This window comes from Dipteris shenzhenensis, chromosome 18 (assembly GCF_047967505.1).
Source record: "Dipteris shenzhenensis isolate YYH24624 ecotype China chromosome 18, Dip_SZ_1.0, whole genome shotgun sequence".
NCBI classification, from domain to species: Eukaryota; Viridiplantae; Streptophyta; class Polypodiopsida; order Gleicheniales; family Dipteridaceae; genus Dipteris; species Dipteris shenzhenensis.
In genome coordinates, this window is record NC_141613.1 from 9,736,690 (window position 1) to 9,759,739 (window position 23,050).

The window sequence follows — 23,050 nt, forward strand, 5'->3', positions numbered from 1 at the left end:
TGTCAATTACCAACACCTTGTGTCAATACCAACAACGCCTTGAAATTATGGAAGGCATGTTCTCTAGAGCGCATTCCCGTGTTGCGCAAAAGTATGACCTTCAAATGCAGAGGGCACCTTGTTCTCCAAAAATTTCACCATAGCTTCAACAACCCGCTAACTTCACGAATTGTGGCAATGTTGGCGTGATAATCGAGGAACTGTGAAAATAGGAGGTCTCCAGCTAGTTGTGTATCCTTGCTGGCGTAGCTATCTGTAAATGAGACCAAGTTGTGAGAGTGGGGGAACACATAGCTTGCTCAATGAGCCATTTTCTCTAGCTATTTAGAGGGCTTCCCCGTGCTGCTCCCACTGCTGGAAATGTTGGCAGTCCTCTCCTCAGCCAGCATTTGTAAAATTGTAGCCCCAAGAAGGCTCGCCTTTCCCCAAAGTCTCATTTAATGAGACTCAAGGTAGGTTTTGGAGGCTGTCACAACCAATCCCATGCCTACCAAATTGTTCGGGCCAATGAGAATGCCTGGGCATTGCAATGCTGGGCTAGATTCTTGAGATTTCAGGATGCTGACCTGGAGTTGCAATGCTAACCCAACATGCTCACCCCTCCATGGGGCCATGAGATGTACGCGGGGAAGCCCTCTTAGGCATTGAGAGGGAATGTCCTCCTCTTCAAAGGGGGGAAAGTTACAACTCGGACAAGTTACATTTGGACTGCCACGTAGGCAGGACCAAGGTAACAGCTTGAGGGACTTTTTCATTTCTCGTTGGAGCACATTTGCATTCTCATGCTCGTCATTCTCAATCTCACCGCATTCGATTCGCAGCTACTTCTCGGATATTCATCACATTGAAGAAAAAGGGGAATGAGGAGATGAATTGATAGAGATCAACGGGACGAAGAGCGCATTACTTCACGCTCCAGCATGCTTCATTCATTTCTTCCTTGCCTTCAACTCTGCGAAGGTCGCCGATCCTACATCTAACATGTTTTTTGTGTTTCATCATGGTTTCCTGGCTCAGTCCATTCAATACGTAAAGAAATGTCTGCATGTTGCCCAAAAGGCTTGACTTCATTACCTACGAAAATGGTTGTGTGCGCTTCATCATGGTTTCCTCCCATCTCATGTCGTATCTTCTTTAGCGATCCTCTTTGTCACCTTTAACCCTCCATGATTGAATTCCTACTCTCATTCCAATTTCCTTTAGCAACCTATGGAATAATGTCAATCCATTATCCGATCTTAGTCTTGTTCACAGTCAGAGCCAAACGTTTTATTGTACGTTGAAATTCCTGTACCCTTGATTGTGGCATTTTGAAAAAATTAAGCCTCATTATATGAAACAATAGCCTTGATAAAGCACTCGTTCAAGCACCCTTTTTTCTAAGGGACTTCTTTTTAACCAGAAGACTAGCCGGTACGCATCATTTGCTGACAACACTTAACTATGTCCAGCACCATTGAGCAAAAAAAAGAAGTCCAAAGGCAAAATTTCGGAACATTGCTTGTAATCATGTGACTCGCTACTTTGTAACTCGTTGTGAGACTTTAGATAACGAGGAAACATATATCTGTGTGTGTGTGTGTGCACACGTGCACGCAAAGGCATAAAAGAAACATCAATAAAGACACAGCATGTTTCTTAGTTGGAAGAAAATCTATATATCTTGAACACATTGTGGTCTGGAAGATAAGCTTTACAAAGGTTATTTGGAAGTATACACCATTTAGTCCTTGCCACCGGCTCTTGCCTCAATGAATAGAAGTCCTGAAAAACCAAAACTCGTAGATGAGTCAAGGCAAATTTCAAATCCTAAAAGCTGACTTATGCTTTCTTTGACCACATGAAGGCATCTTTCGAGATAGGTGAGAGGGACTATCTTTTTTGCAAAGTGATTTTATAAATCTCCTATAGAAAGATGCAAGGCCCAAAATCCTCTCAACTAACACACTTCGCCTTTGCGGGGTCTAGTCTGATCGTATTGACATGCCCAAGATAGACAAGCTCTCCATTAAGTACATTTACTGGCCTAGCATAAAGCTGATATAACCTCAATATTTCCAGCACTTGCTCCACATGCTCAATGTTTTCTTGCTTGCTTTTGTTGTAACAAGGATGTCATCAAACTTCATCCATTTGATATCCCAAGTCTTGTCAACCATTTGACCAAGGCCACCTGAGTGTTTCTTCTCACGATCGTTGTTTTACTTGCTAACTCCTCATTTGACATAGCTTGAGCTTTCACTAATTTTTTCACCATTTCCTTGATGTGGCTATGATTGTCCTTCTTCCTCAAGAAGCATTCACTATCTACTTTTTTTGTGGCATATCTTCTTGACAATATATCTGCAATAAATCTTGAAGTCCTCCACCAAATGACAGACATTGTCCCTGTGATTGTTTGCCTCTTTTCTACCTTATGCTCTGGTACCTTGTAAGATATCTTTATCTCAGATCTATCTTTGTGGAAAACTACGTGCCCTTAAGTCCATCTTATAAGTCATCAATCATGGGGGTTTGAAACTTATCTTTGATAGTAGGCTTGTTTGCATCTTTGTACGTGTGGCAGGAGCCATTTTTTTTTAAAATCAGAAGCACTAGCAAGGCAACTGTTGTGAGAAATAGAATGCTTCTGGAAGAATTCCTTCACATGATGTGCTACTTCCCACTGTTCCACCTTATAAGGAAAATATAGATAGGCTTGCTGCCAATCCATGACTATGCCATGGTTAATCTCTCTCTTGGGAGGTAGCTGATTGGTCATATCAGCAAACGTATGAGCAAATCTGAAAGCAAATGCAGCATATTAATATTCTCAACAAGTTGACACGTAGGTTTGTGGCTCAGTCAATTGCAAAGCATATAGGGCACTCTATATCTTGATTCTCTAGCCATGTGCGTTGTTGAAATCAATCATGGGGATTGGAAACTAATCTTTGATAGTGGGGTTGTTTGCATCTTTGTACGTGTGGCAGGAGCCATCTTTTTTTAAACCAGAAGCACTAGCAAGGCAACTGTTGTGAGAAATAGAATGTTTCTCCAATAATTCCTTCACACGATGTGCTACTTCCCACTGTTCCACCTTACAAGGAAAATATAGATAGGCTTGCTGCCAATCCCCGAGACCATGGCATGCTTAATATCTCTCTTGGGAGGTAGCTGATTGGGCATATGAGCAAAACGTATGAGCAAAATCTGAAAGCAAATGCAGCATATCAGTATGCTCAACAAGTTGACACTTAGGTTTGTGGCTCAGCCAATTGCAAAGCATATAAGGCACTCTATATCTTGATTCTCTAGCCATGTGCCTTCTTGAAATCAGCTACAATTTTTGGTGCAGTTAGGCCCCCACTACCTGGTTGTGTGCAAAATGGAAAGTCATGGCATTTGAATCCCCACAAAACTGCCTGACAGATTTCATCCAATCACATCCCATAACAATGTCAATATGCCCCATGTTCAAGGCCAAGAGATATCTTGCAAATGAGTAATCATGTGAGAATTACATCCTCACATCCTGGCAACACACAGCTGGCTAATCATGTGCTGTCCAATCGGCAACGTCAATCCTCAATCCATGGTCAATCTCAATGGCACTTCTGGAAAGGTCTTAGTGTTGATGAGATTGTGGGTATGCCCACTAGCATATCCTAAGTGTCTCAGCATTTCTAGCACCTTAAACACATTTGCTAATATGGAATACGACTCTAGCTGTGCATCCCAATTTTGTTTCTCATCAAGAAGAGTGGTATAGTATCATCCCTTGACCGTACGCTTGGTTGGCCCACAAATCAATGCACAGTTATTGCTGTACGGAAATTCTTTCGCATCTTGTACAGCCTATCCGTGATCATTGGCACGCATCCCAGTGTCTTTGCTTGGTTGGGCGGTCTGCTAGCACACATTTCGAGGAGTGTACGGCCTGTTGGTAAGCAAAGGTAGTACTTTGATCGTATTGACTGCTTGCACGCATCCCAAGGTTGATTGGAGGTTGTACGAACCAACTGCATACACGCATAGATTCATCCGCTGACTGTACGGCTCATTCACACGCCTACTGAGGCTCATTGCTAGCTGTCTCGATTCGCTTCTCCTACCCGTGATCTTCTCCAGATGACATAAAGCTCATGGGCTGAACACTATCCCTCTTTGGATCCCCATGGGCATCGTGCAAAAATCCCTGCCAAGTCAGCCCACATAATGAAGGGGCCAGTATGATTAAAAAGGCCATTAAAAGTGCCCTAAAGATGGGCAAGAGTAGAAAGCCAACTTTTTCTAAAAGGTTAGCTTTAGAAAGCAGGTCTAGCCTTTTGCTAGGCCAATTCTATAAAAGAAGAGCCTCATAGCTCCAAGTATCAATGCTCTTCTCAGAGCCACTTGTACAGAGTTATTTCTGTTGCAATAAAGACCTTCAGTGGGGGGGGGGGAAGAAGCCCTTCTTATTGGCCCCTAGTGCTGTGTACCTTCTCTTTCCCTCCTGTCCCACCTCACCCTCTTTGCTGTGATTTTACTCCACCAGCCCCCGCACGAGTTTCCAAGCATTGTATGGCTAATCCCAATGCCAGGCCCGTCTCTTCTTGCACATACGAACTGTTCCAGAGGGAGAACCCATCCTACGATCTGGTTTCCAGCCCACCTGGGAGCCCTTCTACTTGCTGCAATCTGATTTCCAGCTCCCTTCTTTGCTGCCAATCAGTGCCGGGTGTGGGTTTGAAGACTTGGAAAAGGTTTCAGGGTAGCCCCTGAAATGATCCACTTGCTGCACTGACCTCCAATGTGGGGTGTGTTCTTGAGAAGCTCTCGTTGAAGTAGGAGCTTCCAAGGCTGCGAGCCTGGGGTAAGACCTTGCACCACTAGCTTGCCCAAAAGGGCTCTACTTTGCATGTTGGAGTCGATGATGCCAAGTCCTCCCTCCGGCTAGGGAAAAATTACCATCTGTCAAGCGACTCTGGCATGTTCCTTGTGCCATCTGATCTCGCCCACAAGAGATTGCGCACTAGGCACCTAAGTTATCCCATGCATCCTCTGTGAAAACACCAGCGCTACATGTTATAGTCAAAGAGGGGCCCAGACTATCTTTTGAGCTGCAAGGACAAGGGGGGATCCTCGGACTGAAACTACTACCGATAGAAGTCTATGGTCATCTATACGAGTCTGAGTGCATTTGTCCCCTTGCATGTCGCAGCCGTTTGGAGGTGCGTCTCTGTTGAGCGAGGGAAACTACTTGGTCATCCTGTCTTCTTGTTGTACCCACCGTGCCTAGAGGAGTGAGTAGAGAACTGGGCACGATGGATCTTCGTGGTTTGAAGGTCTAGCAGAGCATCTCATAACAGTCTGAAAGTCGCCGAGAGATTTGTTCCTCCTCTCTTAGCTGCCCTATGGAAGACAAATCTTGTCTCAGTGCTCTCTCGCGCACTTTGGGAGAGTGACACCAATGAAGAGCATGGGTGTGAATATCCTCACTGCTCCTCTGAATCACATTGGCTACCTAGGTGGCCCAACCATCCACGGGGGGGCTCTCTCTACCAACGCCTGTAGCACCTCATCCTCCTGAAGAAAGGCATTAGAAATATAGTCTTCTTTCTATGGGAGTCCATGAGATGGTAATGCTCTAAAGTGAAGCATGATCGGGGAGATATTCGACATTGTCATCCTTGCCAAAATACCTGTGGATCTCCCTGTGTGCATCGCCCAATGGTCTATGTAGAATCTATCAAGTCGCACACATCATGCCATCGCTAACTGAAGGAGAAGTGAAGATTGTTGAGAGGCCTTGAGAACTCCGCATCCCTCCAAGGGTCATGACCACTGATCACGAAGATGAACTGCTGCCAAGTGCTCTGCTCGGCCAAGGACATCACCAAGAAGGAGGTTCCACCCTACTTCTCTTGCTCAAGCTCTAAAGTGTCACCTTGAGTTGACATCTCGACGGCTACCTTTAAGCCACCTTCAAAAAGAGGGCCGATGATGTCTACAAGGAGGGGTGAAAGTGTTCAGGATCCTAGAGTCACCCATCCGTAAGTTGATACACACTGCCGGCCCTATAATAGGCTCACCTCTATTGAACACATTTGGGACCAAAGTTTAGGATATTGAAATGTAGACCCATCTGCTCCTACCTGCCCCAAAGTTTGGGATATTGAAATGCAAACCCGTCCGCTCCTACCCACTGCTAGGAAACCATAGCTCAGGGCCTCTCTTAAAGAGGAGACAACGTCGCGTAAGTGTTTAGGATCTCAATCCTGGAGTCACCAATCCTTGAGCTGATCCACACTACTGGCCTTGTAATAAGCTCATCTTGATCGAACACATTGAGGGCCAATGTTTGCATACTGGAATGCAAACCCTCTCCTGCTACCCACTGCCAAAGGATGATAGCTCAGGGCCTCTCCCATAGAAGAGACGGTGTCGCCCTTTGATGTCTGCTTCTGAAAACATGTGCTCTTGAATCAAGAGAGTATCTACTGCCCACCTTACCACAACCCTCTGCAACTCCCGTGCTAGTTGTTGTGGCTATTGCCATGCACGATCATGGAGTTCATGCATGTTCCAACTCACCATGATCCATCTCATGGGGGGGGGCGGGGGGGGGGGGAGGTGGCACACATGGTGCTCTATGTGTGGAAGCCTGTGTAACAGTCGTGGACTTTCAAGTTTTCATGGGGGGTGGGGAGGCTTGGATGGTGAGTAATCCTTGTCCGTGTGGCGGTGCGCTAAAGGCTCAATGTCTACCTTTAGTTCCCACTTACATCAAGGAGCTAGACACACCTAGCCGACTAATGCACTGGTTTAGCGATGGCTGGTGTGTAGTTTGTCTGAGTTGAACCTCTGTCCCTAAGCAGAGAACCACTTCTAGGCCCAAACCTCTCTTGTCAGGAGAGAAAGCCAATTGGAAAGTAGTTGTGTCTACGTGTGTGATCCCACAACTCCTTCCCTTGTTGCCCCAACTACTCCTCCATCATCCTGAACATTTGATCCTTCATCATCAAATCGAAGAGAAGGGGGGTTCCGCTGCTCCTTCCTTGTGGCAATGAAGGCAAAGCCCCAGAAAGGATGGGATGGGCTTACTCCTGTGGAAGGGGTTGTCCTAGGTGAGGCTTTTGCCTTGTTGTTCTCAAGAAAGGGGAAGACTCCTACACTGGCTTAGGGAGGGCACATGCTGACCATAAAAGAAAGAGGGCTGAGATTGGGACGACGAGGCCGCACATTGACCTGGGGGCTTGGGTAGAGGCGGGCACCAAGCGGTTGATGAGGAGGAAGAAAATGGGGTGTGGGGGGGGAGAAGCGACGGCTGCAAGGGGGAGTGGAAAAAGAGCCTGAGGCAACAGGATGGGGGGGGGAGACGAGGAAATGGGGGGATGGGTAGTGAGGGTGATCTCGGGCCGCGCCGACGTGGCAGTAGAGGGTGGGGGAGGAGTTGGGGATGGAGACGAGAGCGGGAAGGTGCAAGAAGAAGAGGGAGGTTTTTCAAAAAAAAAAAGGGGGGGGGGGGGGGCGCTGAGTAACATGGGAGGGGGGGTTGGGAAGGGGCATCTTCCCTGATCCTAGTCTTGGGGTGGAGGATTGGGTGGGAGCCCTGTGGCGTGGTCAAGAGAACCGGGTGTGTTAGAAGATCAAAGAAGACTTTCCCCTTCTCAATAAGAAGAGGATTGAGGCCAAGAATTGAAGTGGTAGCCTCTAGGATACCAAAGTCTAGCTGGAAGGAACCCTTGCCAAGTAACCTGATGTCCTTGATGTGGGACACGTTGTTCGAGGGAGTGACCTTGGACTTGTCTCCTCGGTGGCGAACACTATGTGTTTGTGCTCTGCTATGATCTCCTATAGGACCCTAAGCTCATCTTCCAAACAAGAGATGACTCTCTTGGATGGTGAAGGTGGAGGGGGACCAGCCATAGTCATTAGGTTGATCTAGGATGGAGAGGCCAGCTTAAATCTCAATTGAAACTTTCTGACTCTTGGAGGTGCCTGAAGCGAGGGTGAGGGTGGTGAAAGAGAATGTGAACAAGGGAGTAACTATGTGGAGATAGTGTGGTAGTGTGTGTGAGTGTGAGAAATGACTGTATGTGAGGGTGAGGGGAGATGAGAGTATGTGGTGGTGTGAGAGTTGTTAAAAGCACACCTACACTTGTCTGTAATATAGCAAAGCTATGCAGCATGAAGATGAATGTCCTTGCAGTCCCCAACTGAGAATACAAGCTATGTAAATGTAGAATATTTTTGCCAATGTACTATCTGTAATATATTAAAGCTATGCATCATGCAGATGAATGTCCTTGCAGTCCCAAAATTAGAAAACAAGCTATCTAAATGTAGAAGATTTTTGCCAATGTACTACACTGCTTCACTTTGGACTTTGTATGCTGCACCCTTTGTCTCAGATCTCTTTCAAATTGCCGTGTGCCTCTCCAGTAGCTACTTCTAGTTGAGCTCTGCTTGATGTTCCCTCCTGACTGTCCTGTGCTCCCCTTGTTTATCAAGGCATGCACCTACATCTTCCCCTCTATAAACTGAGTCTGCAATATTGTGAGCTGAATGCTAATCCGCGGAACTACCACTGTTCTTCACCCTTCTTGGATACATGGAACCCCCCAGTGGGGCTCACTTTACAGGGTTAATAACCCTAACAGTCTGGCCGATCAATCAGCAAACTTGGCTGACCCAGTCTGTAAACCACCCAGCCAACAGACATATATGTTGACCTACTGCTGCCTCCTTCTGCCTATATAAGGCCTTCCTTGCAGGCGCCTTGCTGTATTAGGGCCCACCATCCCCCCTAGCTCTCCTTATTTGGGGGCTTACAGGTGGATCGTTGACCCTATACCTCCTACACTCCCTTTCAATGACACACCATGGCCTGATACCCTCTCTATCAAAGAACCACTCCATTAGCTCCTTTGCAGAAGCACTCAAGAACAACTTGAGGATGCCTTCTTCATCTAGTCTTGTATTCCACACGTCAAGGTACTTCTTCGCATTGTTCACGAACAATGGGGTCCAGTATGGAACATTTGTACAATCACTGGTCCAAGTCATGAATGCTTTGGAGTCTTTAAAATGCCAAGGCACCAAGAGAACCATCCAGTCATCCCCCTTAGAAAATAGAACCGACCGAACCGAGTAAGGGGGACGAGCATTTTCTGAGTGAAATCTTCCAAGCATTCGAGCAAAGGAAAAAAAAAGCTATGCATAAATATGGCAAAAATCGATCAGAAGAAAACATAGTTTCACTTAGAAATATGCAAAGTATTATAGCAATGCCTATTTTATACAAAAATCTTTAGGTAAATCTTTAAGAATGGTGAGAGCATAATGGGATGGCTTTTGAAGAAACCCACATGTAGAGTAGACTTCTCTGTGAAAATTCCCTTATGATCCTTCTTACAACTTTCACTTAATAGGGGGTTACATTGAAAACCCTCTCTCAACCTATCTTCATGAAAGGGTTTCTTCAAAGAAAACTCATTGAAGCAAGCCATCCAAGTAGTTTCGCCAGCGAAACCCCTTTGAAGCAGGTCTCCCAAGGTAGTTTTGCCAGCGAAACTACCTTGGACAGCACTTTTAAAAGTGACATAACTTTCATATCCAATGTCCTAATATAGTCATTCAACCACTCAAATTGATCGAAACACCCCATTTGAGCACATTTGTGGAGTTATATTTTGGAAAATCTTGCATATATAGTATTAAATATTACATGTATTTTATGAGAGTGATATATAAGCCCAAGTTAATACTTATTTATAGTAATTTAAACTTCTTTAGAAACATGTCCATAAATATCTTGTTATTTATGCTATAAAAACACTAAAAAGATATTGCCATATGACATAAATGTGTTAATAAGTAATTATATATGCGTAGTATTATTACATTGAGAGTGATTATGAGGAATGTTTCTTAAAGGAATCAACACTTTTTTAAGGTAATAACAGGGGTAACAAAGGGATGTCTCTAAATAAGAAAATTATATTGTGTAAAAATGAATGAGTGACTAGTCTATATATTTTTATGATAAAGGGATCTAGTTCTAGTGAAAATAAAAGTGTAAAAACCATGTTTCCTAAAGAAATACATTTTTTTAAGTCTCTTGAAAAACACGCTCGGATAAACCTGCTCATAGGTTTTTGCTCATAAAATTGACGCATCCCCCAGTAAGTATCGAAGATCGTGGGTCCGTTTCAACCTGTCATAAAGCTAGCACCATTCGCATCATTGTCCTTGATTCGCCACATAGAAAGATTGTTACGTTAGCCATAATCACAAAAGCTCCATGGCTTGGTTATGGTGAGGTGGAAAACCAGAGGGCTTGATAGCACTTGCATTAATGGAGGCCTAAAGGGTTTGAGACTAGGGTAATACCTAGGCTTAGGCATTAGCAAGGAGGTGCACAGGGAAGCCCTACATATGGTTTCATTGATCTCACATGTTCTTCCACTAAGGGCAATGTGGTAGATATCTTCACTAAAAGCCTGTCAGCACCTCTCTTCACATGGCATCGACATGGCTTGGGGATACGAGATATTCAAACAATGTCAAGGGGGGTTGTAAAATGACATTGTTTTAGTACTCCCATAGGTTGCTATATCTACATGTGGATGAATTTGTGCAACCATGATACTTTAGGTACTGCAGGTGCTTCTAAGATCATTCCAGAGCATTTCAGCCATATCATTGAGGGGGGATTTGTAGAGATATATACAATGATATGGTGGTGTAGGATAGAAGAAGTCTATTTTAGAGTTTTTGTGTGCTCTAGTACTTGGACTATATATACCATGTACTTGTACTTCATTTGGTTGAACATTTCAGTTGGAGTTCACTTGTATTAATTTCTTGTTCTCTTGTGTTCACAACTCTTCTCCACATATATTCCACTTGACTGCATACACTAGCTGAGACAGTTCAGAAAGTCGGTCGGCAACCAGCTACGTAGGAGGAGCCCGAGACAATGCAAACCAGTTCAGCCATCTTTGGTCAGCTTGCTATAAGCTCTATGGCTATAAGGCAAAGGGTCAGAAAATCTTAGACATACAGAGAAGCATAGAGGCAACCTGGTGGCGACTCGCCGGAAGAATCATTAAAAGACGGAGAAAGCTACGTCATCAAGATACAGCAAGAAATTATGCAAACCCACACCGTAAAAAGTTAGAGTTTGAAGTAAATGAGAAAGTCTATCTTGGTGTGCCGAAATTCTTCAGAATCCCTAAAGATAGGTAATGTTCAAAGTTATCTTCTAATCATAATACTTAAGAGAATTTGAGAACTTGCTTACAAATTAGCGGATGTAGAGTATATCCAGTTTTTCATGTAAGTAGGCTGAAAAGAAAGTTAGAAGATGATGATAATCTCTTTGTAAATAAAGTCCTAGTTAAACTCATTGAACCTGCTACTTTACCACATGAACCAGAACAAATTTTAGATAGACAAGAAAAAAGAACAAGACATATTGTATACTAGGAATGTATGGTTTAGTGGAAAGATAGACCTAAAGAGAGTTAAACATGGGAAAGGGTAAGAAATCACCAGAGGAGGTTTCCCAATTTTATTTTCCAGGACATAAACCATTCTTAAGGGGAAGGGAATGCTGTGTGAGCCATTATCACGGAATTCCCACGGCTTGGTTATGGTGAGGCAGGAAACCAGAGGTCTCGAAAGCACTTGCATAATGGAGGCCTAAAGGGTTTGAGACTAGGGTAATACCTAGTCTTAGGCACTAGTGAGGAGGTACACATGGCAGCCTAGGAGCTCTAGCCATCTTGGAGTAGCAGTGTCACTCATTGGCCTTTCATGGCCATGATCTACTTGATCTTCCAGATCCCATGTCTACACCATAAAGGCTTCACAGGGTCATCATCTGGTCTTTCTAGTGTTGTGCAACTTGGCTTGCCTTGAAAAACCTTGTGATCACCACCATTGATTAGAAACTTGAACTTGTTGGAGTCTTTGTCACTAATCTCAAGACTGACCGGCGTTGAAAAACTCCATAATGAGAAATCCCCTTTGTCTATAGGGAAGGATTTCAACCACCAATCTCCATCTAGCTGAGAATTCTTGTTCTAACACTCATCTTGAAGAAATCTACTGAAATCTCCAATGGAGCATATTGAGGATACATACCTTGGAAACTTGGTTTTCTGTTGCTGTTGGAGCAAGCCAAGTACCTCCCAGAAGTACACTCTTCTTCAATGCCTTTGTGTAAGACTGTTTTCTTGCTCTCCTCGGTGACTCCAAGCTTATCAAGCTCCATCTTTGAGTGGGCTCCTCCATCTTTTTAGGTGGTACGGGACTGGTCCTTTGATCCCAAGGCTGAGGAACACCTTCCGACCTCCATCACAAAGTCTAACTCTGTGCTCCACTCTTCAATGTCTTTCACAAACACTGGCACACCTGGTTCTGTAAAGTCTATCTAAATGGGCACATGGTCTTGTCACTAACAATATTTTGTCTCTTACCACATTGGCTGATGACGTGTCACACAGGTCCTCCTCTTCTTCTTGGTCAGCCTTCTCTTTCTGCAATTTTTTAGTAAAATGTCCCAACGTGTCACAATAGAAACAATTTTTCTTGTTCTTTCTCCTCTTCTTGTTTCTAGCGTCAAAAGAGTCCTCCCATCACAAAAGCATTTCCTCGAATGTGATTGGTCTCGTCTGTTCTACGGTGAGAGCCTATTTGGACTCTTGCTAACCAGGCGCATGACTAATTGATCACTGTCCACCTTTTGACCAATGCTGCCAATTGATCCTTGATAGTCTTCATTCTTACAAGGAAGTCATGGCTGACTCTCCTTCTCCCATCATCATGGTGGACAACTTTTTTTGGTTCATGATGAATTCTCCCATTGTTTTTAGTTTCATAAAGATCCGATAAGATCTTACATACTTCATGTGCCGTATCTACCAGCTGGATATGGGATATCACAACATCAATGGTCATTCCGATAATCCTACGATGTCATTATTCAGATTCCACTCCTTCACACTATTTGGATTTGTTGAAATTGAGTTCTTCATTGAGGCCCCCAACATATCGAAAGGTTTTGTCTTTGTGCCTTCCGTTCATGGTTACCAAGGAACGCTGTTCTGACATCCAGAACGTTTGGAACGCTGTTCGGAGCGTCCCCCCCAAGTTTTATTATATTTTTTTGGTTTTTTGGCTGTTTGAAAGTTTCAAATGGGTATTTTAGAGCTTACATAGAAAGTTTAAAGCTGAAAAAATGTTAGTTTCTTTCATTTTCTAACATAGTTTTATGTCATATGATGATGTGTCGTGTATGACATGGCGTTCCGGTTCCCGTTCCCCCTTCTTGGAACGTTCTTGTTCCGACACCCGAATTTCCGAAACATTCCCGTTCCCTAGTAACTATGCTTCCGTCACCTCCACTGAATGCTGATTCCTGGAACTGCCTCTGTTATCACCTTCAAAAGCGATCCGAAAATTGGAGTGTTGGATACATGGAACCCCAATTGGGTCTCTATTTATAGGCAAGTAACTGAGTTGTCAACAGACCTAGGTGGCCTAGTCTGTAAACCACGCGTCCAACAACAGATAGGTCTGCCGACCTGCTGCTACCTACTTCTGCCCGTATAAGGCCTTCCTTGTGGGTGCCTTGCTGCTGGTTCCTGCTCAAGCCCTGCTGCAACCTCCAGGCCTTCTTCTATACCTACTGTTGTACCTGATCACCAGTACTTGCTGTTGTAGTACATCTGCTAATGCTACCGATCTATTGCAGACTTCTGGACCTGCTTCTGCTGCAGGCCTTCGGTACTTCTATTTAGGAGACCTTGGTGGCTTCCTCTATTGATACCCTGCCTCATCCCATTGGCCCTTGTAATAGGCCTATGACTGGCTGCTTACAGTCATATGGCAGGGCCCATTCCAGGACATGATTGCTGCCCATGTGTCAGCCACACTGTCCACATGGCAGCCAGTGTACCCCCTTTATTCCCTCTATCATGCTACATGTATCAAGCCCCCCAGTTTCCTCATTTGGGGGATTATAGATGGGGCATTGGCCCTATTCCTACTACAAGAGTGCGTGTGAGGGCTGAATGTGTGTGTGTGTGTGTGTGTGAGAGAGAGAGAGAGAGATGTGTGTGCATGTGTGTGTGTGTGTGTGTGTGTGACCCTGAGATAGAAATGCAGGGCTGACCTCATAAATTTTGCTGCTGTACATAGTTGTTATATTACTATAAATATCTGTAAATATGACTGCTCATATCAAATGTTTTACACTCAATGTCCAGGGGATGTGTGACAGTAGGAAATGGAAATCTGTGTGGCTGTACATCAATAGATTTCAGCTTGACATAGTGGCATTACAAGAACACAACCAACACGTCTATGCCTATTGTGGTTATGATATTTTCTATGTTGGGGACCACTCTTTCTCAAGGGTAGTACTTCTGATTAAACATGAGCTTCAACCAGTTATTGCTTTAAATGACAACAAAGGCAGATGGCTTGTTCTTCAATGCATTATTCGAGGAGAAGTGTTTGAATTTGCTTCTGTTTATGCACCTCAGTCCTCTAGAGAAAGAACTGCAATTTGGAATGCCATGCAACAATATCCATGGAGATATCATGCCTTCATATGTGGGGATTTCAATAATGCTCCACAACAAGGTGACAACACCTCCAGACATGACCATATGTTAACTCCTGAAAGGCATGCATGGTCTCAATTACTATTGCATCTGGATTTGGTTGACCTTTGGAAGGAATTGCAGCCTTTGTCACCTGGATACACATTTCAACATAATGCCCTTTCTTCTTATCAGGCACGTCTAGATCGATGGTATAGTGTAGCTCCACAACAAAATGGGGATTTTACACGCAAAATGTGGATTGACTATGCCTTTGTGCATTCAGACCATACACCTCTATGGTTGCGGTTATCCTTTCATGATATGCCAGATGATAGATTGCCACAAAGGAGACATCTAATCGTAAACAATAGCTATTTGCAACATGCTGCTTTCAAGGGAATGGTTACTGAAGCATCTCATTCTCTGTCCTCTAGCAGCCATATTCATATTGATGATGCCTGGGATTCTTTTGTTTCCAAAATGCAAGTTGTGATTAGAGCTTATGGCAAGTCTTACATGAAGACTTTGAGGGAAACCATTGCTCAGGCCAAATCCACTTGTCAAGACCTCATTGAACTCAGCCATCATCGTTCATTGTCCATGCATGAGCAAACAACACTATGCCAGGCCAGACATTGTCTTAAACTAAATGATCACAGGAAACTGGCCAAATGGGAGACTAGAGCAAGACAAAGAGCCTTTACAGATAAGGGTTGCTCTTCCAAAGAATTTTTTAAAAGTTTGCATCAGAAGAGACTCAAAACAGAAATTTGCAGGGCGCTTATGCCTGATGGATCATGGACCACCTCACGGTCACAGGCCCCCCCCCCCCCCGCTGCCCCCCTCCCCACTGCCCCTTTCTCCTCTCCCCTCCCCCGCTGCCCCCCTCCCCGCTGCCCCCTTCTCCTCCGCCCTCCCTCTCCCCCGCCAGCCCCCCCGCCCCCTTCTCCTCCCCCGCCCCCGCCTCGCCCTCCCTCTCCCCCCCCGCTGCTCTCCCCCTCCCCGCTGCCCCCTTCTCCTCCGCCCTCCCTCTCCCCCGCCAGCCCTCCCACCCCCTTCTCCTCCCCCGCCCCCCTCCCTCCCCCACGCTCTCCCCCCCTAGGTGACCCAAAAAAAAAAAAAAAAAAAAAAAAAACCTCCTCCCTCTCCCTCCCCGCCCCCTTCCCCACGCCTCCCCCTCAGCCTACCTCCGTCTCCCCTCTCTTTCTCCTTCTTCCTGCCCCTCTCTTTCCCTTCCCTTCCCCTCTCCCCTACCCTCTCTTTCTCCTTCTTCCTGCGCCCGCGTTCAGGGCGTCCTGGGCAGTAGTTTCACGAACGGAGCTTTATCAGTGTTGGAATTGGCCTTTTCACATCGATTGGCGAATGGATCCCCATTCAGCCAATCTCCGTCCACCTCCACCGGCCGCGAGAACCGTCATTTTTTCAGAAGAGGAGCTGCAGTAGCTCAAGAAAGATGTGGATTTAGAGGGGTCCACATCACTTTTCGCCTGCATCTTTGGGTCACACCCTTCCAGATCACAGGCTAGAGACTAGATGCTGGCGGCATTACCACGAGACCTCGCCCCTCACCTCAGGGATATTCGACTTTTGGGACGTGGATTCTTCCAAGTGGTTTTCGACTCCCACGAGTCCACAACCCTTGTTCTCAAAGCTAATCCCCTGGCTTTGGGTTCGAGGAGGATCTTTCTTTTGCCCTACACCTTGGGCTTCGATCCAGTCGAGGATCCAGTCGAGGAGGACAGGCAGGTCACATCACTATTCATTAGGTTTCCTGGTCTTCCTCAGGTCTACCATCGACTGCTTGCCACTATCGGAGCCACATTCGGAGTGGTCACGGGGATCCCCTCCCTTCCTGGCATGCCTTCTTCCTTGGCAGAGACAGTCAGTGCAGACGGGGTGCCTCGTGTTAGGGTCATTGTCTCTGACCCTAACATCTCAGATGACCACATTATGCTTCAGCGTTCAGACGGCTCTCTCTTTCGACAGAGAGTCGAGATTTCAGGTAGACAGGACCAGTGCAGGATTTGCAGGACCCTTGGGCACTTTGCTAGAGACTGCCCAAGGAAGAGAAAAAGACCCAAGAGGTCTTATGGTGCGGCTCCTTCACGTACTACCATGACTGCACCTCCCCAGCACCCTGTACCACGCACTCCAGGACCACCAAGAGCAACAGGGCGCCCTGCTTCGCGCACCCCAGGACCACCAGGGGCAGCAGGGCGCCCAATGCCCGTAGCACACTCAGTACCACGATGGAGAGCTATCAGAGCGGCTCCCTTACCTCAGGAGGAGACTTTTGATCCTGTTCAGACAGACGCCTTCCAGACTCCAGAGGTGGATGTTGCTGCAGCCCCAGACACTACAGTTCCACATCAGGAGGGGCCTTTAGATCCACCAGCCTCAGTCACTTTGGTCTCTGACCCCTTGGTTTCTGACCACGAGGGGCCTACAGGTACTTCTTTCCCGCACATTGTTCCTACCATAGTCAGGACAACCGAGAAAGTGCAGGCGCAGATGAGGGCTCCTGATTCCTCTTCACCCCAGCCATAGGCCTCCTCAACCCCCAGCTCAAGTTCTGCTGATAGAGGCCTGGCAGGTCCTTCTCCTCCATCTTCCACGAGTGCAGGTCTTCTTCGCACTCCTCGGCCAGACTTGCTTATCAGGAAGTCTTTTTCGGCACTGGCAGATTCGGCGACTTTCATGGATGATGAGGAGTTTGTGCCCTCCACCTTAGGGGTCCCGGTCATTGGGATTCCTTCTGACAGGGCCTCCCTTTCAGCAGGTGTGGGGATCCTTTCACCTGTTGAGTTTCCTGCCCTCAGCAGGAGTGTTTCGGCCCAAGGGAAGCTGGTCTCCTCTACTAGGTCGGGTAAGCCTTTCCATCCAGCATCTTCCTGTCGATGAGGATAGTCAGCTGGAACATACAAGGCCTAGGCGGAGTTCCACACCGTCGCCGTAGGCAGCTGATCCGGAACCAGCTTCATCCAGGCGTCACTAGAGGTGCTATTGATATCCTTTTTATCCAGGAACACAAGCTGGATGCCAGTGATTGCTCTAAGTCTAGCAAACTGCTTTCAGGACATACCTTCTGGTCGCCTGCTATGGGCACAAGGGGAGGTACTTGCATTTCGGTCTCTCTTTCTATTCTCCCCTTGGTTGCTGGTCATGGTATTATCTCCCCTTCTAGAGCTCAATGGATCATTATTTTGATTGGAGGGCGTAAGATTGGTCTTCTCAATCTTTATGCTCCTAACTACAGAGGGGAGCGGATCTCCTTTTGGAAGGAGTTACTCTCTTGGGCCCCCATTGCAGATTCTTGGATCATTGGTGGCGACTTCAACATGGTTGAGTTGCCTTCAGACAAAAAGGGAGGCAGACAGGGTGGAATTCATTCTTTGGAGAGGGCAGCCTGGGATGCCTTTCTCTTTCAGTTCAGTGGCAGAGACACTTGGTTTGATGTTGCCTTTTATATTATGCCACAATCACTCCTGTACTCTTGGTCGAACAGGAGAATACACATGCCCATTCATGCACGGATTGATAGATTTTATGTAGACGATTGGGCACTTGACAGAGAAGGATCTGTATGCATTTCTACTGGGGTTTCCACCTCAGATCATTTTCCAATGGTGTTGCAGATTCTTGAGCCTCATCGGAGAGGACGCTTTGCCAGTGTCAGGATTTCGGATGCTTTTTATGCAGAGGAGAGCCTCACGGAGGATATTTTACAGATTTGGGTTTCTCACATACAGGGTGGAGCTGTCCATCCATCTCAGGTAGCTGCAGCCTTATCCAGAATTAGTGACTATTATCATTCAGTCGCTGATTCTAGGAGACGTGAGATTCTCAGATGTGAGATTGGTATATGCCAGTAGTTAGCGTCCCTTCAGAGGGAAGAGCAGAAGAGGCCCACAGATGCTTGGATTCAGGAGCGCCTTGCTGCAACAAGGGCTTATTTGCAGACATTGTTGGATCAGAGAGCAGAGTATGCCTTTCATGCACGGGAATCCTTTTGGATTCAGATGGGTGGCAGGGTCAACAAACACTTTTTCTCTACTCATGGGCCCAGACATAGTAGAGATAGTGTTTCGCATCTTGTTGACTCAGACGGGGTGTTACAGTCAGATCCTAATGTTGTCATGCGTGTAGCTTCAGATTTTTTTGCATCCCTTCTTACTGCAGATCCAGGCACACAGGCCATTGATGATGCGAGAGAGGTTATTTGGCAGTGTATCCCTGTATTGGTGAAGGATGAGATGTATGTTTCTCTGGATGCACCTTTCACCAATGCAGAATTCAAGACTGCATTACTTGCCCTTCACAAGGGCAAGTGCCTAGGTTCAGATGGACTTACCCCCTCCTTTTTTATTACTTTTTGGGAGCAGATTGGTGATCACATTACATCAGCCCTGTAGGGCATGTGGGACTCTGGTGAGATGCTGGACTCACTCACAGATGGTCTCATTCATCTCATCCCAAAGGGGGGTAATAGGAATCTTGTGTCTCAATGGAGACCCATCACTCCTTTGGGCACTTTTTACAAGATTCTGGCGAAAGCCATCAGTCTGCGGCTACAGGTTTTTCTTCCAGATTTGATTCATGACACGCAGATAGGGTTTGTGCATGACAGAAGTATTTTTGATAATGCTTTCTCATTTTGGGAGGCCTCAGAATGCGCCATGCAGAGCCGCCAGAGATTGGCCATTCTACTCTTGGACTTTGAGAAAGCTTACGACAGAGTAGACTCGGATTTCTTAGAGGGTACTCTATCTCGCTTTGGTTTTTCAGATGCATGGATTAGAGGAGTATCCTCTCTCTACAGATCAGCCCATAGCCAGTTGCTCATTGGGGGGGTAAGAGGGGACAAGTTTCAGATTTCCAGATCCGTCCGCCAGGGATGTCCTCTTGCCCCGTTTCTTTTTCCTTTTGTGGCGGAAGCTATGAGTATCTACATTAGATCTCAAGCTGATATTTATGGGCTGAGGCTTCCTATCCGTCGGGAAGAAGAGCTCCTGGATAGTGAGTTGACAGATGACACGGCTGTTTTTTTGGATGCCTCCCTCAGGACACTCACTTCCTTCCGGACAGCCTTGGATTTGTTTTGCACGGCTGCAGGTGCACACATTAATTGACATAAATCCAATGGTTTTTGGATTTGCGAGGATGACACCCCGGATTGGGGTAATGATATTGGCTTCACTTGGGTACAGAGGGGCTTCTCCGTCAGATATTTGAGCTGCCAGGTTGGGGTGGGCATCTCTCCCTCACAACAGTTTGCTCCGGTGTTGGAAAGCATCAGAAGAAAGCTCCTTTTCTGGAGCTCAGCCAAACTTGACTTGGCCTCCAAGGTGGTGGTGGTTAACCAGGTTCTTCTAGCCACAGCATGGTTTGTATGCTCTTGTTGGTGCCACTCTAGGGATTGTAGCTTAAGAGGCCTGTACGAAACTTTTTATGGAGTGGTCTAGATGGCACAACTGATGTTACAGCGAGGGTGGCTTAGGAGACCTTGATTCTTCCTACAAGAGAAGGGGGTTTGAATATCATCGACCCAGATCTATAGTGCAGAGCTTTACTCTGCAAGTTCGTTGTGAGAGGGCTTATGCCAGGACAAGAGCCTTGGAAGGATTTTTTTATCAGATGCATACAGTCTCGCACGCCCACTTCAGGAGAGGATTGGACACACAGTACTAGATGGGTTTTCACCACAGCCCACCTCAGGTCTCCCTCTTCCCCTCTTATGGTTGCTATCCTGAAAGCATGGGCCAGCTTCAGGAGTACTCTTCGCAGGATTCCCCCATCCACCCGTGAAGAGATTGAAAGGCAGCCTATCATGTGGAATGACAGGATTTTGGATGAGCTTGGCAGACCACTTGGAGCTTCTCCTTACATGCAGTGGCCAAGATGGGAGAGGGGCCCTGCATCTACAGTGGGAGCATGGAAAGCCTTCAGGAAGCTTTCTGCAGACCAACAGGCCCAGATGGTTCTTAATCTCAGAGGGAGTGCAGGGAGAGTCCAGCAGATTGATGCAGCCTTGCCCTTGGATTGGGTGGACACAGATGACATGCCTATTACTTGCTCCACCTGGATGGGGGCATTTTCCAGATTGGGAGTTTCTTTACAGGTGATTGCTTTTCTTGACCCACATGAGGATGCCTTAGTATTTGATGTTTCTTCGGGGGGCAGGCTGTCCAGATCCACAGACGATATCTTGTTGGAGGTACCATTTCAGCCAGTCAGGATAGTGGGCTTCACGGAGCATGGCTCTCTTTCACAGTGGTACTTGGATCCTGACCCGCTTCTCCTCGCCCTTGGCTCATGGAGGCTGTGGCTCTATGGAGGTGTCCCAATTAAGTTTTTGCAGTGGGACCCTGGGGAATGGGAATGGATAGATGAAGGACATCGAGAGAAGGGCATCCCCTTCTTTCGTTACACGGTCAGTAATGCTAGGAAATTCCAGCTCAGCTCTAGGGGTTGGAAGCCTACGAGAGCTCCTCATTGGGAGAACTTTCAGATTTCTGCTGACTCGCAGAGAATTTTTTGGCAGAGGCTCTAGAAATCCCACCGGAATAGAAAAATCACTCTCTTCTTTTGGCTTTTTATTCATGGTGGGATAGCAGTGAACCATTGGAGGTCCAAGTTCGGAGCTAACCCTTCTTGCCCTCACTGCCTTTCTGCTTTGGAGACAATACAGCACTGCCTATGGGATTGCAGACAGGCGAGAATCATATGGAACAGGATTGCAAGACTTTTCAGCACTTTTGTTCGCCTACCTTTCTATATGACCTGGGGATCAGTGGCTTGGCTTACTCTTTCAGGGCCCCAGGTATTTTTTGAGAGACTTGACTCCTCTTGGGCTCTTCACATGATGACACCTTGTGGAGTCGTGCTCTCTAGAGGATGTTCCGGCCACTCTTTTCAGGGCTGCTCACCCCTCGGTCGACTCTCCATGGGAGATCCTAGCTAGCATTGCAGCATGGCACATTTGGAGAGCCAGGTGCACTGAGGCTTTGGAGGGTTCTCAGGTTCACCCTTCTCATATCTTGGCCAGTACTTGGATAGATACGATACACACTCTGATGGCCATTTGGGCGACCATGCAAGGATCATCTCGAGCAGCCTTCTCCAGGAGAGTTACTTTTCTCAGAGATTGGAGAGACTCTCCCTTCTTTGCTGAGACTTCTACAGGGTTGAGATGGCATTTTCAGCCTCAGCCTTAGTTTCTTTCTACCTCATTCCTCTGAGGTGTTTTTATTACATGCTTAGCATGGTGTATTTCCACACATAGCTTGCTCTAGCAGGCTTCTTTCTTACTTAATAGAAGTCTCTTTTTTGGAAAAAAAAAGAAATGATGTGCTCCCCTAGGATTCATGGTGGACTTAATGTCCTCAATATAAGATATCATGTGCTTGCAAGGAAGGCGACTATGCTGCATACTTTTTTCCGCCAACAACAGCCATGGACTTGTATGCTAGCATCCATGTGTGTCAACATGAGGACTTGTGCTTATGGTCATTGGACTACTGATCAATGGGAGGTTGTCATTGGTAGATTTGTAGGGAAGATACCTGGCTGTCCTTTCTCTACTGCCCTGATACTTGACTGGAAACAAGTACTTTCTCAGGTCAAATGGGCTCCTGATAATTGCTTGGGGACAAACTCAATGAGGAAAGAAAGTATTCATTGGAGTGCCATCTTTGACATTCCACTCGCTTTACAGGAACCTGTTCGGGCATACAATCTCATGAAATTGGGAATTAGATACATACATGATGTGGTAGATGATCAGGGATATATCTTATCTTTTCCTCAGGCCATTGCTTCCTATGCATTGGGAATGCATCATAGGTCTATATGGAAGAAAATTGCTGATTTATTACATCCTTTTCTACCTGTTCCTCCTGTGGCTGACACAGACAGGCTTACGGATTGGCAATTGCAACCCTCTGCTACATGCACTCATCCTGTTCCTCTTTCTGCCTTAACCTCCATCAAAGCCTATAGGCTTCTTCAGCCTGCTCCATGGATTCAGCAATATGCTAATTCTCTGTGGCATATAAGGAAGCCCCTCTCATGGTGGCGGAAGAATCTCGGGATGTTATGGAAGTATAAAATGCCATTGAAGCAAAGACTTTTTCTTTGGAGATGTATGACAGGTACATTGTCAGTGGGGGTCACACTTGCTAAACGTCGCATTGCACCATCCACATGTTTAAGATGTCAGGCTCCTTCAGAGACTGTTCTTCATTTGCTTTGGCACTGCCCGTGTACTAGGATCCTCCTCAGGAGAATTTCAGATTATCTTCGGATCCGTTTCCCGAGTCACAGATTTGGGAAACATTTCTGGCTCTTTGGCAGATTTATGAAGTCTTTGTCTCAATACTCACTATTTCTCTCTTGGGTGTGATATTGGGCTCTTTGGACAATCTGGAGTGAGCATAATTTGGCATACTTGGGTCGGCAGATCCACAAGT

At 46.2% G+C, this 23,050-nt stretch overlaps 1 protein-coding gene across 1 annotated transcript in view; it reads left to right on the forward strand.

Moving 5' to 3' along the window:
* The first annotated feature begins 703 nt into the window (after positions 1 to 703).
* The window catches only part of LOC147890774 (kinesin-like protein KLP1), a 167,521-nt gene continuing 145,174 nt past the window's right edge, over positions 704 to 23,050 (forward strand). The window contains exons 1-2 of the mRNA XM_087389803.1: positions 704 to 730; positions 822 to 960. The gene's annotated coding sequence lies outside the window, so the exon portion shown is untranslated. The remainder of the gene's footprint in view (positions 731 to 821; positions 961 to 23,050) is intronic.